The following is a 12758-nucleotide window of genomic DNA, read 5'->3' on the forward strand; positions in this document are numbered from 1 at the left end:
TGGTAGCTAACAATGCTAGCGATAAGTTTTGTTTTGTTTTGCTTTGTTTAATTTAATTTCCCAGGGTTTTTCAGTACACCAAACATGACAGATTTTTTCAAATGCGGCAGAAGGTCATGTAAGTGTCAGAAATGTCTGTTAGCAGAAGTAATTAACACTGTCAAAATCTTTTCAGAAAAGCAAACTGAGAACTATTTAAGATGCTTTTGATGCTACCCATCATCAATGGCTAATATCAGAATTACAGGAAATCTGTATCTTTGTTCTCAGAAGAATTTATTCATCGTTTGATCGATTAAGTCAGTTGCCACATTCTGTATATTTTGAAGCAATAGAATTTCTACTTAAATGAAAGGGACACACACGTATTAATCTCAGGCTTAGTAGAAAATATAGGTGATTCTGCTGTGAAAAAAAAAACAACAATCCTATTGAGACTGAAACATAATATTGAGGAGATATCAATTACCATCATCTACAACAAAAAACAGCACACAAAGCTCTCAATCTCAGGAATCCAGGGATAAAACACAGCTTTAACAATACAATATATCTTTCATTTCATGCTTTGAAAAATAATCAAACAAAAAATACGAATAGTATATATCCAGATTTGCCATTGCAAAATAAATACAGTTTGTAATGGATACAAATGCTACTGCAAGGAAGTTGAGTAGTGCAATTTTGACCTTGGAGATCTTGATCCAGGCTATTAGCTTGAATAACCTGAAAACCGAAGTTGTACGTGTGACAGTTCAGTGGATGCATGAGGAGCCCTCTCCTTTAAGAATGAACTGCCTGCAAAAACAAGGTCTCTGATTATTCCTGATCAACCTAAATTCAGTCAACCAACTCTTTAAAATTATCCTAGCAAGGTTTGCCTGGGATTATCTGTTTAAATTCCTGCCTCTAATGCATCAGATAATTCTGATAAGCCCTTGAGAACTCACACATCATATACTCAGATTACTACCTTTCTTTAAAAAAAAAAATCTCTTTCACGTTAACAATAAAAGAAACAAAAATTCAATTAAAAATAGAAAGACATAATTGTAAGAAAGAAAATATCTGCAATTATTAACTTTGGATGCTTGAAACTGGGTTATGTTTCAAAGTGGCAGGGGCTTCACACATGATTTCAGCAAAGGGCAATTGAACCCAACTGTAAAAATAAAAGTGTAATATTTTTAATTTATAGCTTTACAGGTATTTTATGATTCCTACAGATCACACATGTAATTTGAAAAAAAAAAAATCTGTCAGAGGCCAGTGCCTCTTGTTGTGAACTCATTAGTGAAACAAAAGACCTATGCAATCACAATAACTCAATTAAAAAATAAATCCTCATAAAATAACTAGTGATGATTCTGTAATGGGTACTCTGAAGCCCTATAGATATAATTAAACTTTCAGGTTCTTAGAAATCCGTGAGCATGGTTGCAGGCTAAATTTTGGAAAATAAAGAAAAATCTTTTATATTCTTCCTTGAACTGAAGAGAGTAATTGTGAATATGACTCACTGCTGCTTTATGTCACTATAAATATCGTTGATTTTCTTGGTACTACATTGGCATAAACCAGATGTAATATGTTGTAATGAATCAGGCAGGAGTTTACAGTACAATTATGCTATTTCTACTAAAACAAATGATTGCAGCAGATATTCCTTGGTTCCATTAATTTACAGTTGATGGTTACACCTTTCTTTAAAAAGCTCTACTGTTTTGCTGGGCTTTTCCGAAGCAAACAAACTTCTGTAAAGCAATGGCATGTTCACTAAATATCTTTTCTAGATTTTCATAGGAAAGGGATTTTTACTTGAGGAATTGCTGTATATCTGTATATGGAGGTGTAAAGGTAAAAAAAAAAAAATAGCTCCAAACCCAAGAGATTATCTTAATTCATTACAACAGAACAGAATTTTAAATTTTTCTTTATTTTTTTTTTGTTGCTTCTTACATTTCATTCCTTATGTAAAGATTTGGTAGGAGATAGTTGTTCTAATATAGTTTCTGTGTCCTTCTTAATCCCCTCCCCCAGGTTATTTTCCCTTAGAGTGGGGAAAGTTTAGTCCATTATTTGTTCAAAATTTTGCTAGAAAATATTTTTTCTTTTCTATTTTGAAAATCTTTAAGCAATGTACTTGTAGGGAAAGAGTTTGCGTGTTTGTTCTGAGGTATGCTTCTTTTGAGGGGTGGTTTGAATGGTTGGGTTGTTACCTCTTTAGAACATTTAGAACAAGTCAAAGATTAAAAACAGGGAAAGAAAAGAAGTGGCTGCGTCTTTATGCCAAGGTAGTTATCTGGAAATCTGAATACAACCCTTTCTGTATAAAGGACCCCTAAGTCAGCAGGACTTTTAAGTAGGAAATAATGCTGCTTCCCCTAATGACGCTGTACCAAGGTGTGACCTGGGTGCCATTGGCTGCCTTTCTTCAGAACACGAGTAATGACTCAGAACAGAGTAACTCTTTAAAAAGACAGATCTCAAATCTGATAGGTATGACAGACTAAATAAGAGAGTTTGAAAATACGTTTTTCCCTGAACCTTGCATGCTTATGGGAGTAAGTTTCTCCCCAAGAGGCTGCGAAGCCTCTCGACTCTCCACCTGGATGAACAACCCGCCCGCAGCCACCTTCAATCCCATAAGGCAGCCTGACGCTGAGCCTGCAGGTCTTGTCTGCTTGGGATCCCATCTCATCTGCTCTCAGCACCTCCAGCCAGCAGTTGCGTGGCGTGCATGTGGCTTCCTCCCCCATCTCCACCTCAATGCTTGACTGTACCCAGTTCATATCAGCCTGCACCACCAGAAGCTTCCAGCTCTTTTGCACAACGACACCTCCACACCACTTTTTTTTTTTTTTTTTTTTTTAATTTTTAAACAGAAAAAGCAATAGGCAGAACTCATCAAACTGGAAATAGCTAACAAAGCAAGCAATCACCTGATTTTCTGCTTTTGCCCATAATCACCACTACCTTGAGGATATTTGGCTTTGATGTTTGGGGTGGTTTCCTTTGGTTTTGGTTTTCTCTGGATTTTTTTTTGTGTGTAAGGGGAAGATTTTAGATAGTATTGGTTGCTTGAGTTGATCTTGTAGGAAAGAGATGTGCATTACTGGAAAATGATAAACTCTCACTTCGCTGTTTACCAAGCTTTTTCCCAGTAAAGGGGCACAAAAATGGCTTAAGAAAAAGAAGATGCACGAGATAACTTTCTTTGCTAGAAAGGTAGGCTGTCTCAGGTCCCGCATGCATCAACAAAAAGGTTAAAGACATCATATACAAAATATACTGTTCGGTCTCTTTAGCTTTCTCCTTGTATTTTGAAGACCACTTTTAGCCATAAGCTTCTTTGCCATATAAAAGTGACAAGTCTTTCTTGGAAACACATCTGAGCTGGCAACATCCTATAATTAAGGACAGCCTCAACCTTAAGTGAACTGCCTCTGTGGGAAGTTTTCACAGCCAGGCTGTATTTGAGGGTATTGTTTAGGAAACAGCTCTGTAAGCCTCTGCCAGAAAAAAAAAAAAAATCCAGCAACATTCATTTCCTTAAACTGACTTCTAACTGTATTTTTTTTTAGCAACATGATGGACATGAAAAATAGAGTTTAACCAGGAAAAGGATAATTCAAGAAAAATAGCAGGTGTATGAGCATGGCTGTGCTCTGAAATGGAAATGTCCATTTCCTGTCCCAATAATGGATTTGCGTGAGAACCTTGAAGTCTTTCTGCTTTCATTTTTCTTTCATTAAAAGGAAACTTTCAGGTTCTTGCAAATAACAGCACTTTTTGAAAACTAACAAAATAAGCCACTTCAACAGGAGGATAAGAATTAAACTGAAAGAAATAAACATAGTCAACTACACAGTATTAGTACATTAAAGTCTTGGAGACTGAAACATAATTTACTGCTTTCCTTTGTGAACTAATTTCTTTCATGTCTTTCAAACACTGTCTTCCGTGTTATTACTAGATGAAAATGCACATACTAATTATCAACAAAATGTGAATAAAAACTCAGTACTGTATTCTCATTGTAAAAGTAGAAGAATTTATAAAATACTTTTAAGGACATTTTCGATACTTTATTGCGCTAACCATTGGCAAAAATTTTCAGTCAAGTTCAGTGAACAGACAAGGCTTAGATGACAGAAAAAAGATGTATAGTTATAGCTTTTATCATTAAGCAATCACGTAAATAAAAATGTAAACAAAATAATGAATTGGATAGTTTCTTGGGATTATTTGTTGAGGTTTTCTCCTTCTTTTTTATGTAGATCGACTTTTTTTTTTGCATTGTCTTCAGTAATTATCATCAGTTCACTTTTTTGTCATATTTTCCGCTTTTGTTTTATTCAAATGGACAGAGGAGTATTTCAAATGTCTGCTTTAGGGATTTCCCTCTCACATGCACACACACAAACTTCAATAAAGTTGAGTGACTTGTCACAGGTAGACTCTCCTGCTACGAGCACATCAAAGGAACGATTCCATACGTGGTGAACTTAAAAAAATACCACAAACCTTCTCTTGTCCTACCAGCACATCTTTGACTTGAGAGTCATCAGTAGCAGTCCTTTATGGAGCATAGTTCAAAATATGTTCAGCAGTGGTGTTTCCTCCACAGGCCTTGTTACTATTTTTACATCTCACTGCTAGCTTATTCTGTTACTAAACATAGCTTTTCTATGTTCAGATTGCATGAATAATCTCCCTGAAAAAAACTGCAAAACTCCCCTTCCTGAATATCAACATCTATCTAGCTTTCATATTACAGCTGTGGATTTTACCACCAATGGTGTTTAGTTTCCTGACCCGTTTAAGTGTTCAGTGTTATGTTAGGATGAATGTCCAGTTCGTGATCCAGTTCCAAAAAATGTAAATAATTTTCCATTTCCAGAAATGTAGAAATAGAATTCTTTATCTAAAGATTGCTGAATACATATCCTCTTGCAAAGACTGGCTTTTTGAGGTTGAAGCATTTAATCATAGAACTATAATCTCTGCTCTGGTGAGACCCCACCTGGAGTACTATGTCCAGTTCTGGAGCCCCCAACATAAGGACATGGACCAGTTGCAGAGGGTCCAGAGGAGGGCCACAAAGATGATAAAAGCGCTGGAGCACCTGTCCTATGAAGATAGGCTGAGAGAGTTGGGGCTGTAAAGCTTGGAGAGGAGGAGGCTCCAGGGAGACCTTATAGTGGTCTTCCAGTACCTCAAGAGGGCCTACAGGAAAGACGGGGAGAGACTCTTCAGTAGGGCCTGTTGTGATAGGATGAGGGGTAATGGTTTTAAAATAGAGGGAGGTAGATTCAGACTGGACGTAAAGAAAAAAAAAAATTACACTGAGGGTGGTAGAACACTGGAACAGGTTGCCCAGAGAAGTGGTGGATGCCCCATCCCTGCAAACATTCAAGGCCGGGTTGGATGAGGCTCTGAGCAACCTGATCTGGTTGGAGATATCCCTGCTCCTTGCAGGGGGGTTGGACTAGATGATCTTTAAAGGTCCCCTCCAGCCCAAACCATTCTATGCTTCTATGATTCTATAATATATATAGCATAGCCTCTTGGAGACTGGTATGTTTAACAAGAAAAAATTATTGAGAATGTGAGTACGTAGCTTATACTTTCTTTACTTTTCTACATTTGGGAAAACCTTTTAAATTTAACTTATTTTTCCTCTCTGAATCATCTTTGATACATCCCCAAAATGTGATTCTATTTAATTCGCTACTTTTTCCTTTCTCTTTGGAAGAATACTTGGTGTTAACTTAACTTTTCCTCTGAGGTTAATGAATACATACTGAAGAATTCTATTCATTATGTTACTGAATCAGGCATGCCTATATATTAATCTGGTTTAGGAGGCTTTATTTGTTCAATTAGATTAGATGCAGAATAGAAAAAATCAAATTGAATTATTGTGCTTTTATCCAACTGTGCTGCTCAGCCATCCTGCTTTAAGAAACATAGAATGGTGAATGGAAAAAAAAGATAATTTTCTTGGGACTCTCATCCATGGAGAAACGGGGAATTGTATCACCTGTTACTGAACTGTCATCTAGGTTGGTTAACCTGGCTTCTACAGGGTTAGAGCTAATCTAGAGGGAGGCTGAGACCAAGCGCAAAATAGATTCAAACCTCCCTCCTCCCAGACCATTTGCTTCATCATCTTCACTGGGGATTCACTGAAACTGAAGAATCTTGTTGCCCTGATCATTTTCCAGTTGGTCATGTTTGCAGGTAAAGAAGTGGTACCTGGAGCGGTCTCCTTTTCAGCTGTCTCCTCCTTCACTGCACTGCCACAGTCACGGCCTTTTTGCTGGTGGTAGCAGCAGTCTGCAAGTATATTTGTGACTTTTTCTACACTATTGCTACAGGCCTATCCGTTAAATCTTAAATACTAATGAATCATTAAAAAGAGCATTAACAGATTGTGCTAGCCCTGTATGCATATCTTATTCTTCACAGTTTTATAGCAATTTCCATTAAAAAAAACCTCATTATAGAGATTACTGTGGCATGCTTTGAAACAGCAGCATTCATTACATATTATCTATGTATTGGAGTTTGGGAAATTAATGCACCAGGAAATGAAATGACTCACCCAGGGTCACCGAAGATGTATGTTCACGTCATGATTAAAATCCAAGCTGTAGATCTCCATTGTGTTTACTGCACAATATTTTTTTGCTCTTTCTCTGTCTTTCTAGGTTTTTTTTTTTTTCCTTTTAAACCATATCCTACACTTGTACATTCAGCTGGAAAATTCCACCCTGCTGCTTTTGTTGTCAAACTGTAACTGGAATTTAGCCAACAATTAGTTAACTATGGCTTGTTTCACTTTGTGAGCCTTCCCTTTATTTGCTTTGGGATTCAAAGGATGTAAAGAAAGTAAGATTACTGGGAAAGGAGAGCCAGACTGTAGGGAATGGCAGGTAGAGAACCAGAGAGGGAGAGCCCAAGGAACAACCGTGTGACTGTGAGATCATCTGCTGCTGTGAGAGGCTTATCCACAGATGACCAGAGACATGGATTTTCCAGTCTTTCAGTGCCGGGGAGGTGGGGAGAAACAGAGGTTAGAGATAAGGGAGGTGTGAGGAGAGGCTGTATGGGAGGGGGCTGCATGATGGACCATCCTTTATGTTACTTTCTCTGATAGGTTCATTCCCCAGGAGGGTAGGGTGGAAATATTGTGTATTTCTCTTTTTATAGCTTACATCTTCTGTAAAAATGTGATTCTTTAAGAGTGTGCCTGCTCTCAAATTATACCAGTAGAGTCAACTTTCACAGTGCCTACAGCTTCCTGATTCGTGACATGCAGATGTGTTGCCTAGGTGTTGGGAAGGGACTTGTATTGAAACCTCTAAAGGCAGACCCAGTAATGCCCTGGTTATAAACAGCTTTTTTTTAGCAGGTGTGTCAGGGAAAACTGTTCTTGAAACTTGCTGACCAAGAATCCCTGACAGTTGTAGTAATGGTGTCTGTTTTACAGCAAATAAATGTCTTTAGACAACATATTATATCATTGATACTTAGCCATCGTGTGGGGTTGGACATTAATTTCTTAACTTCTGTTTTTCTGAATGACAGATGGAGAGAAATGAGCATGAAATTCAGAGCAATAAAATTGTAATTTATATATATAAACAGATGACTGAAGAATAATTTTCACTCAAGGGAATTCGTCTTCATTTTGGAGACTTTCTGAGTACTTTATTTTATCTTTAATTAAAGAAAACAGATGTGTAAAGTTTCATTTGTAATAATAATAGTAAAAAAATAAACGTATGTTTATCTTTCTCATTCCACTTTACATTTGGTGGAATACCTCTCATCTGTAAACTACGGTACGCATATGTAATATGACATAAAAATAATATTTCAAGCTAGAGAGATACTTTGTCTTTTTGCCTCATTTGCAACTCCAATTTGAGAGCAAGTAGCCACTGAGGTTGTTAAAGATTTAACAGTGGGAACCATATAGATCCTGTGCAGTGGGTTTAAAGGCCACTATGCTGCACGGCATTCAGGAACCGGACACCTTCGACTCACAAGATCCTTTCTTTTCCAATACAATATCTGCAGTTTAGTTCTGAAGCTTCCCATTTCCTGTTTTTCTTATCAGCAATACTTATTTCCTGAGACAAGCTAAATGTAAGTTAATCTTTTAATCTGTTGGAAAACATAACTTTGTAATGCAAATAAAACAAGACTCATTCTTCAAACCAATTCTCTTCTATTTAGATTTTTACACTCAGCATCAGATTGACTCCTGACTGTGTAGGTGTACTTTGTGAATCCATATTTTGGTTTGGCCAGGACAATTTCAATTGCTTAAATAAAATGTAAGTAAGTACTCTTAGAAAATATGAAGTTGCTTAAAAGAAGCTGGTTGTGTTGTAAGACTTTATTAGTTCTCAAAGCTTGTGTTGCTGTTAAGTTCCAGTATCTGAGAAAATTGTCAGAATACTGAAGTAATTGAAATAAAAACAATACACGAATGAAGAGACAAGGTCATGACAAATTTTTATGAGGAGTCATTTTTGTTAAATATAATTTGGAAGGCTAAACTCAGGTTTGCAGGAAAAGATTTTGCATATAATATTTTTCTGATTTTTAAGGAACTTTTGATCTGTGGGTAATGTATTTGGCGTATTCAAAGAATACAACTTCCTCAGAGAAGCTGTGAACATGATTTCTCAGATAGGAGAAAATACAAAGTCACAATACACACATCTTTGTGAAAAATCACAAAGAAAATAAAAAAAAAGCTTTATTGCCTTCTCACACTGAATCCCAGATCTGTTCCCTTCCAAGGAGAGGCCTTCCAGAAGAACCAAATTAATAAAATATTTGAATCTTCAGTGAAAATTTTTCTAGATAAGAGGAACACAAGAATCATGTAAGCTTAATAGATTGTGAAAAGTAATTGTAGCCTTTATAATTTAATTTTTTCTAAATTCAACACTTACATTATTATTAATATATTTATATAAGTATATTAGCTTTTATAGTTTCCTAAGAGTAAATACAGGCTCTCATTCAGGTAATACACCCTCTTGAGTTAAAAAATGTATAGAGTACTATTTTTTTATCACTTTGCCTTTTGGTGGAGTCTGTCTTTAATAATAAGGTAGAGTAGAAATAAGTGCAACTGTAACAATGGAGAATTAGAGATCTAACTAGGAAGTGGCAAAATGGAGTAATTTCAAACATTAAAAATGTTATATTATCCTAAAAGATGCCTAGCTTAATACAGAGAAATATATAAAGATTATAATTTCCAGATGGGTTGTGGCATTGCAGAAGTTTAAAACAGATCTAATGCTAAGTTCTGCTCAAACTTGTGCAAGCTATTACTCACCTAAAATATTAATTTCTATTGGTGGCTTTAGTTCAAATTACAGTTGTTTATTCATTTGAGAATTGTATCCAGTCAATTCAAGCTAAGTTTTGACCTTCAAATCAATCATGTTTTTCCAATTTTAAGCAGCTCCATAAAACTATGGCCTGCCAAGGTGCGGATATACTTGCAGTTGTCCTGAGAAAAATCCATAAAAAATGTAACAATGATGTGGCTTGTTTTGACAAATTTCAATATGAGTCATGAATACTAAGGATTCTTACACCTTCCAACAAGAATGTTCGAGCTGCATAATTTTGATCCCAAAACACTAGCTCATGACATGTTATCACAAATAAATTCTCAGACCTTAAGATGTTACTTTTTATAACTAGTCACATAGTTATGAACTCTACTATACAGGAACTGTATTAACTTCTCTTTAGATTTTATACTCCTTGAATAATAGATAAATGCTGAACTGCAGTATCAGAAAAATTGAGAAATTATATTGGCATGGAAGAATTCTGTTTTTTTTTTCTGCTGATGAAACCTGAAGATCCCTGTTGCATGAGTTATTAATGCATATTGCTACAGATTCATTAGTAATGAAAGATTTACTCTGAGGTGGATTTTGATAGGAATTCATTCTCTCTCTGATGCAACTGCACCGAGACCTCAAACTTGGTGTTTCTTAGAATGTGAAAGTAAAAAGCACATTACATTTTTCCTATTTCAAAAGTAGAAACAACCTGCAAGAAGGTCATGTGGTGCTCAGAAACTGAATAAACCATGTCACACTGCAGTTTCTGATTCCAGTGTTCTTTGAGATGGACCATGCAGCTCTCCTTATTGTTGCTCTCCAGCTTTGTGGAAGTAAGGTTGCTTTCTTATTCCTAGCTAACATTTTTCCTCTGTTTTTTTTTACAGCATCATAACATATATGATCACAATTCACAAGTGTGTTACTGTGTGGTTCAGATAAATTTTAAGTGTTCAACAATATTCACAAGTTAAAAGTAATAATAATAATGTCTAGAGTTTGGGGGTTTTTGTTTTCTAAATTTTTTTTTCAGTGTTTTGCTTGTAGTGCTGCCAAAGTTGTTTCTGTGTTTTTCTATAATTCCAATTTTCAATTCTGTTAATTCTGAAACTGAACCTCTGTGTGTGTTTTAGCCAATGTAGAAGCAAAGTTTGTGGATTCAACTGTAACACTTACTGAGAAGGTGAAACTGGAATGCATATATCCAAAAAAAGCTGCAATAATGCAGACATCCTGGATGAAACTTAATGTAACTCATAAAGAAAATATAGCATCCAATCTATGGCATACATATCAAAAACAAATACAATGGAAGAATTTATTTTGAAAATACTTGCAGGCAAGATAAGTCCTTTTCCTTCATCAAGAGCACTTTGGAGGGTGTTGGTCTTTACTTTTGCTTCATTGTAACTTACCCAGATGGAATTTGGGAAAAGGTAAGAGAAATTATTCAGCCAGGTAAGTGAATCTCTGATTGTTGATATATACACACCAGAAATCCATGCTGATTTAGGGAGTGTTTGGCATTGTAAGTTTTCTTTTCAATTATATAGCATTCAGAAATGGAGTAATTTAGGAAAACAAACCAGCACAACATAAAAGAATTATATTACTTTGACAAAAGGTCATTTTAAGAGAAGTGGGAAGTAAGGAGGGGAACGGAAGGAGATGGACAGATGTCACAGCAGCAATGTATTCCATGGCAAACTTCAGGTACTAATGGTGATTGCAATGGTATTTCCACTGGGCAAGGTTCTCATAGCATTTCAACAAGCAATAGGATCTCTTCAGAGGATGAAATTGCAACTACCTATGAAATTACATGGATGAACTTTGTAACTATCTATGGAGGAGACCATATTTTTGTCATTATGTTATATGGTGAGGGCACCTCTGTTCTGAAACTAGGATTGTTTTTACGGTCTTCTGTGCTTGGTTTTTGAGGAACAAAGCAACCATTTAGGGATGGTGTGGCAACAGAAGGGAGGGAGGTAGGAAAGTTTAAATAGAGAAAAAAAGACCTTTTTTTTTTTTAAAAAAAGGGTATTTTTTAAAGATGGAAAAGGGAACAAGGAAAGAAAAAGATCCATCTATGTCCATGTGCTTTCTGTGTAGCTGTTCTTGCACTTTCCAAAGGCTCTGTAATTACCTGACCACTCATTCAACTTGGATTCCTTTCCAGAATTATGAGTAAGAGATGAAAACCCTTTTCTAGTATTTTTCCATGCATGCCTATTCAGCATTTTTCAACTGTCAACTCTGGTGCAAATTACCAAGCTTCTGTGATAGAAGTCCTTAGAGCATCATTATGTACATATTCTAGAATAGCCTTCAAAAGATAGCTGGTTTTGGTTATTAGGTTGTTGATTTGATACTGTGAATGTAGAAAGAATCTGTTCATCTTTCTGATCCTCCAGAGTAAAAATAGACGTCATTCAATATGTTATTGTACTTCACAGCCAGGAAAGAATGAGTTGAAAGGAAAATTTAGTTCTTAGCATTTGAAAGACCAAAAGACGAAAATAACAGTTATTTTCCTAGCCAGATCCTTCTGAGCCTTCATATCAACCTTATTTTATCTACACTCCTGTAATTTCTATGTTACAATAAAACAGTGGAGCTCACTCTTGTAGGAGATATCTAAACTTCAAAAATTCCTTCAAAAAGTTCCTGCCTTCACCACTGAAGGTTTTTGAAAGTTGATTTAGCCAGCATGTTTGTTGATGGCACTGATGAAATAGGAACCCCAATTTGTCTTCCTGTCTCTGCTAGCTTTTTATTAGATAAGACAGTTTGGACCTGAAATGATTTTCCCCATTGTGGCACATTTGCATAGCCATAAAATCCACAGTCATTCACATGAAGAGGGAATGTCCTACTCATAAAAGAGCTGAGCGAGGTTCCACAGGGCAGGCTTGCGGTCAAGGTCAGGGTTCCTCAACTGTGATTCCTTTAGTGGCATCTCTGAATGCTTGTTTAACTTTGGTGCCTTTTTTATCATGTCAGGTATAAAGTTGCTGAACTTATAACTCCCTAGTTTCTTTTTCTCTGGCAGTCTATTTAGTACACAATATTAATGCAACTGTAGGCATTAGAAACACACTTTTTGGCTGCATTCAAATAAGCCAAGATCTCAAAATCCAGGTTGCTGTTTACAAAAAGGAACAGGCAAACTAGATTTCTTACGTGGTTTGGTCCAACTTGAGTTCTGGCAACGCAGAGCCTTTATTCATAGTGGATTCATTTTCTATAAAATCCTAAAAGTTAGATGCAGTAGAGATCTGAAGATCATTTAGTCCTTTTCCTGGCCAAGGCAGTACTGATCTCAGCTATTTGGTCTTGAATATTGGCTAGGGGAAATTTGAA

This window comes from Chlamydotis macqueenii, chromosome 2, assembly GCF_036417535.1.
Source record: "Chlamydotis macqueenii isolate bChlMac1 chromosome 2, bChlMac1.mat, whole genome shotgun sequence".
NCBI lineage: Eukaryota > Metazoa > Chordata > Aves > Otidiformes > Otididae > Chlamydotis > Chlamydotis macqueenii.